Genomic DNA, 7255 nt, shown 5'->3' with positions numbered 1-7255 from the left:
TCCATGGTTTTAGTCCTTGCTGAAATCTCTTGGCCCGCTTCTCGTCCGTATCCACCTGCTCTGGAACAAACCTTGCCAATTCAGTAAACTTGGTCTCATAATCCGCAACCGAAAAGTTGTCTTGTTTCAGCTCCAGGAACTTGATCTCCATCTGGTTCTTCATAAAACGAGGAAAATATTTCTCCAAGAAAAGATCAGTGAATCTGTTCCAGGTCACCACACCTTCTTCCAAAGCTTTCTTTGATTCCCACCAGTAATTAGCTTCGCCTTTTAGAAAATAGCTAGCGAAATCCGTCTTCTGTTCTTCCTCAACCTTTACCAACGAAAAAGCCTTTTCCATCTCTTTCAGCCAAGCTCTCGCTTTTGTAGGATCTGTGGAACCCATAAATTCCGGTGGCTTCACCGACTGAAATTGCTTGAAAGTAGTCGTAGGTGCTGCTGGTGGTATTTGATGTCCTGGATGAGCGGCTTGCTGTAACATCTGTTGCTGGAACTGCTGTTGCTGCTGCTGCATTTATTGTTGCATCATCAACATCTGCTGTTGCATGAGATTAAACATCTGATCCATCTGTTTATTATTGTTTTGGCCCTCGGTGTTTCCATTCGATGAGTCGGGCTGCGCTTTTCTCTTAGGTGCCATTTTTCTGGTAAATAAATAATGGATCTTATTTAATAACAGTATATTAAACATATATTAAAACAGTCGATTCGAGAAAATAAAATAACTTATTAAATAACTGAATAGATAAAACAGTATGATATGTTAAATATTTTTTTTTTTTTTTTTTTTACCACATGGTCGTGAATAAAACTACATTTGTAAATATGCAATGGTACTGAAATAAATGTAAATGCTTAAATGACTGGAAATAAAATAAAGAAAACGTGCTAAAGATTATCTCATATATATAGGTAGAACACCAGCTACAGGTGTCAGTGCTTGATACAAAAACATATGATATAACAGTCGTACTGCTACTACTATCAGTCAGAGTCAGTAGCTACACTCATACAATACTATACTGCCTCTATCTACAAAATATACATAATACAGCACTCATCGATCTGCTGGTCTCAAAATCCTGGTGGTACGTGGCTCAACTCCTTCTGCACTGCCTCTAGCACTGCCTCGGTAAGTCCTAATGCTCTGCGATATGCTGTCTCCGCACTAAGATCCTGCTGTCTCAAATCAGTAAGCTGTTGCGAACTAACCCGGTGAATATGATGTAGTCTCTCTCTCAGTATATAATCCGGTCGTAATGCTCTGACAGGACCATCCGTCTGTGTCTCATACAATCCAAGGATCTCTCTACACTGGTTCTGCCATCTAATCCTCTCCTCCCTCTCTGCCTGAAAGCGCTGGTAAGTCACGGTATGATGCTCATGAAGATCAGTGCTGGAACCTCGAGAAGGTAATGGTCCATCTACCACGATCTCATCTATAAACTCCGGCTGAGGAAACTGATAAACTCCCGGAACAGGTGCATAAATGGCTAATGGGGCAGGAAATAAGACAGGCTGCTCCATAGGCGCATACACGGGCGGCTCTGCCTCTGGCTCCATCGGTGGCATCTCTGGAATCTCGACTGGTGGCATATGAATCTGAGGCTCTACATCCTCCCACTGCGGAAGATCAACCATATCAGGAATATCAAACATCGGAAACTCTAATGGTGGAATATCTGGTATTTCTGGCTCAACGTATGGAAAATAATCTGCAAAACCTGGTACCTCCGGGGGAAGTGGTATCTCTGGTGCTGGCTCAGGTGGCAATGGAGGTAAGATCTGCCCTGACACTGGGGCTACTACCTGTGCATCCACTGGATCTGTCTCGGTCCTCTCCGTAGATGATGATAAAGAAGCCATCTAATATACATAAAAATAATAACACAAAAACAATCAAATCATAATTCTATAACTCATAACTTCTAATCACATAGACAAACAGTCCTAACACTCTTACTCTCATCCTATCTTATTTTCCTATCTTATCTTAATCCTAACATTCTTGTTTTCAAAGGTCAATCCTAAGCTCTGATACCAACTATAACACCCTCCAAATCCGGGGTATAGATTTGGGGCATTATTAACAACAATTACCAACTAAACCTGCACAAGCGGAATATAAATATAATAATTACCCCGAACTATCACTACTCAGGATCTTTTAAGGGTTGAGTTTGAAAACAAGAATCATGCACTACACTTTATTACAAACCCAACTAAATAAAACCTGTCTCAAGAACTCCCTTTGTTACAAAACTTTATTCTATTTACAGTTTCACTACACAATCTTTTATTCAAACTACACAAAACTTTTATTCAACCCAACATTACTACTTATCCTGCTACACCTGATCTGGCACTTCAAAACTCTCTTCGGAAATAGGAAGGAACACTCTTGGTATAAGAGGGTCCCGCTGCTTGACTCGCTTCTTGACTATGCGGGTCCTGATGGGTTTCATTCTCTACCTTAACTGTAAAACAATAGGAGTAACAATAAAAAAAGGATGAGCCAAAATTGCTCAACAAGCCTGCAAAAATATATATATATAGTATAGAGAATGAGAAATGAGAGAAACAATAAGCTGCTGGTTGTAACAACCATCTGTATCTGTATATGATAATAATTTGCCAACACTGGCGAGTGCCAAATGAACAAGACTGGAACAAGAACCAACATATGCACTATAACCTGCTGATCAGTCAGAATATAGTGCGGATCTATACCCAACTGCATAGACCCAACCAACATTAGGAGTACTCAGGCAACTATGGCCTATTAAATAATGGTCTGGGTAAAACCCAGCCCGTAAAGTAACCATCCAGTCCAAGGCTTAGCATCCGGAATAATCGGAATGCTATTGATATACCCCAACACCAGGATATACCAGACTATAGGTAACAAAGGTAAAGGAATTGAAATATGAACAGGGAATTCAATAAATTGGGTAAATCAAGAATTGAAATGAAATGGAACAAGTGATAATAAATGGGTAACAGTGTATATGAACAATGATTATCAAAGATAACTGATATGAAAAAAGAATTATAATTCACTATTCTGAATTTAGAATAGGGGAAAAACTTGCCTTGCGCGTACTTAACCTGGTTTAACTCACTGCCTTCTGACCCTAGCTTGCTCTGCCTTGCTAACGCTGAACAAATCATGGAAAGATAGGTGTTTAGATAATTTACTACATACGTGTATCTTGAATTGATATCACGCAACCTTATCAGTCTACCCATGCGTTTCTATCTGACTCGCATATATATATACATACATTTATACAGCACATCTATTCACATAATCACATAAAGCACGTAGCACGTAAAGCACATAATTAATTTCTAGATTTATAATTATTTTTAGAATCAATTCTAGGCTTATACCTGTATTACTAGTCTTATCTGATTTTATTATAATTTTTCGGGATTTATTCAGCTCAATTATACCCCTACTAGGACCTACGAACTATCAATTATCACCAAATCACTTTCTTTCAGAAGAAATTATAACTTACAACTATTTTTATTGGATTCGTCTCATTTTTCTGAGTCCAGGGGTCTTCGTTTCGCTCGAATCAGACTAACGGTTGAATTATTATGAATTAAACAAGATTTAATTAATTAATAATTAATTATAAATAATTAATTATAATTAAATAATCCTTAATTATATTTTTAGATAATTATTTAATATTTATTACATTTTAAAATAATTAATCCCTAATTATTAGGATTAATTATAATTTACTACACTTATTTACTAATTATTAACGCTTACTCGATCAGATCGATTATTTACAAATAATCAATCGATACAATTAACTGATACGTTATTTATCGAATCATTAATTATTACTCGAATCATAATCTAACTCAAGATCAATTAGTCGTATAAATACGAGTTACTCACAATCCTTACATAATTATCGAGCTATTATATTATTACTATAACTATACGATTAATAGTTATTTAACTATCGGTATTTAATTATATGATACGGATAATTATTACGATATTCTTCGAATAAACTATCGCTCGAATCATAATTTTAATTATCGAATCACTATTCGAATAAGTACAAGTTACTCATAATATTTAACTAATTATCGGATTATTAATCATATTATTTAATCCTTATTTATTAATTAATTACCTAATTATTAATTAATTACCTAATTATTAATTAATTAGATAACTAATAAATAATTAGATAAATAATTAAATAAATAAATAAATAAATTCGAATTTCTAAATTACTAAAATAATTCTGAAATTATTAATTATATTTTTTTCAGAATTATAGTTTGATTTTTATTTGATTTTTTTTTATAATTTATAAAACTAATTTTCTGTTTTATAAACTAAAAGTAAATAATTTATTTTCAGAAACATAAACAGAGAATTGGGTTATGGGTTTTCAGGATCGAAACCGGGTCGAAACCGGGTTGGAAACCGGGTCGTCCTCGGTTATCGGGTCACGAAGAACAGCCGTCACCGTCCCAGAATCCGGCGACGGCGACGGGTTCCGGCGAGGCGAAAAACGAGCCTCCTGATCATCGTTTCTCCTCCTTTTTGACTCCGTTCGATTCCCCTGTGTTGCAGCAATCTCCCCACGACGTCAACACCCTCCTGTCACCACCCCATCGCCATCTCCGGCCAAAAGCCGAGCTCCTCCGATGAGTTCATCGGAAAACTACTCCCTACCCGGAATCACAACCAAACTTCGCAAAATTCATCTCAAATCAAATCTACATACTTCTATAATCATTCCTAATAGTTAAAATCAATCAATAACATCTATAATTCAACGAAAACGAAATCAAAAATTTCAAAAACCAAGAACTCGTGCATCACCTTCCAGGGGTTATAAAATCAAAGTAAATACATGAAATCACTCCTAAGACTTCAATAAAACTAACTGAATCAACTAAACAATCAAACGATTCTTCAAAATCAAAAACCGAAATTCATGTCAAGAACATAAAAATCAATTTTAAGATTTAACAAACCTCAGTTGATGTTATTGATATCACTTGATTCGTCTCTTCACGGGGATGATTTTGGTTACTAGAGCAATTTCAGTGGTTCAGTGAATCTCCTACAATCACGATTTGATCTTCACCCTCCTTCAAGAACAAGAACTTCACCAACACTCTAATTTCTATTTTTTCTGATTTTTTTTTTAATAATTAATTAACTAATTATTAACAATAATTCAGCTATTTATACTAGTAAAAATAATACCCCTAAATAAAAATTAAGGGGCTAATTACACTCCTAATAAAAATATTTGGCCCCAATTTTTATAATTTTTGGGTATTAATAATTAATTTTTAGATATCCAATAAATACAAAATAAATGCTAAAAATTCCCAAAAATTGTGAATATTACAAAAATGCAAAGAAAAATGATGTATGATAATTTCATGATCTTATAAAAATAAAAATGTGATTTTTGTGGGGTTTTTGGTACCCGAAGGGGTCCGGAAAAAGTCGTTTTTCGCGAAAAAGGTCAATTGGTAAAACGTCTAGGGGTTCAGAATAGCGATACGGTATAGGGCATTTTTGGCAAAATAGGGCCAATGATTTTGTTTGAAATACGGGCTTTTAAAACATAGTTTTGAGCTGTACAGGTTTTGATATAATATATATAACTGACGATAGAACGCTCAATAAATATTCAAAACACGTTTTGATCAAAACAACCAACACATAACACATAGCAGTTAGGGTTCAACGACTTAACACATTTAATCACATAATAATACACATAATTTATTATTATTATAATATAATCCAAGCGTAATTCCTCGGTCGTTACACCTGAGCTCTCGCTGTTACCATTATTCTTAAATAATATCCTGATATAGGATTTCCATTCATCCTGACAGTCAACTTTCATTTACTTCCAATAATCAAGACTGTCTATAACAAAGATTACTGACGAATCCATTGTCATGGAATTTCGAAATCAAGGAAATTGAATAAGAAGGAGCAATGAAGAAGATATAGGTATGACAGAGAGCAACCATACAAGTACATAAGATGGCCAGTCTTAGTACCGCATAGTTCACAACACATAATTCGGTGGAGTCCCACCAGACCCTTTGTCACGCAGACAAATAGTCAAATCATATGCATTGTTTGCCCCAATCAACCGAAAGAGCCACCGAAGAAAGAAACAATGTTTAGATAGAAAATTCACAAATAAGAAGGGAAAATCTGATTTATAATGAAATCAACAAGACCTTAAGTTGCTTAATTCGAGCTTTGACTTTCTTACGGGAAAACAAGCAACTTATAAAAAGGTAAACAATTACTTTGGATACACAATGTGTTTCAAGAAAGGTGTGAAAGGTTCAGGATTATACAACAGTACTGATCCCCATACTTCATGAAACTTGGCTATCATAGCAGCCACCGACTATTATCATACTATCCGAACTCATTGAGGTCACACACTCGGTCCTGTGACATTCCTTGACATAGAAAATGCGATATTTAGAAATAACGTTAGCGTCTCTTCATCTGACACATCAAAGGCCCGCTCAAACACTGAACTCTAACGATCAGACTCGTTTTCTCGAGAGGGATATCTAAACCTCTATCGGCATTGCCAATGATACATAAATACGAGGGATACATATTAAAAGCTAGGGCAGTTTCAGTCAATCCTCAACATGCGTCAGGTTTTCGCCTTAGAAACCTTCGACTGAACTTTTAGACTCGCTCCACTGATTGAGTTACTGACTCACACCTTTATATAACCTCTTCCACATTCTTTTGACTCTATTCCTAACCTAAATCAGGGACTCAAACCTGTAGCTCTGATACTAACTGTGACGGTCTCAACCCCAGGGTCAGGAGTTGACATCATCAAAAACCATAATAACAACGTAATATAATCAATTTCAATTATATAATGTGAATACGACCCCTTTACCAAGATCTTTTCCAGGTTTAAGCAAGATTTAGGCCAAACAACTATCACCAACCAATTTACCTTATACAATCCCGACGATTAACTTAATATAGAATCTCTTAGGCATCTGCAATACATATACAAAACATTCTGCAAGGGTGAGCAATCAATTTCTCAACAGTACCACTATATAAATAACAAGTAAAACAGTTTGTGATAAAACAGTTATAGGAACAAAATTCATATCTCATTGGAAAAAAAATAAAACATTCATAAAATGGATAACCAAAACTTCAAACTTCTGATAATCAACAGGTAACTTC

Source organism: Apium graveolens, chromosome 6 (genome assembly GCF_009905375.1).
Source record: "Apium graveolens cultivar Ventura chromosome 6, ASM990537v1, whole genome shotgun sequence".
NCBI classification, from domain to species: Eukaryota; Viridiplantae; Streptophyta; class Magnoliopsida; order Apiales; family Apiaceae; genus Apium; species Apium graveolens.
The sequence above is the reverse complement of the archived record's forward strand: the minus strand, read 5'-3'. Positions refer to the sequence as shown.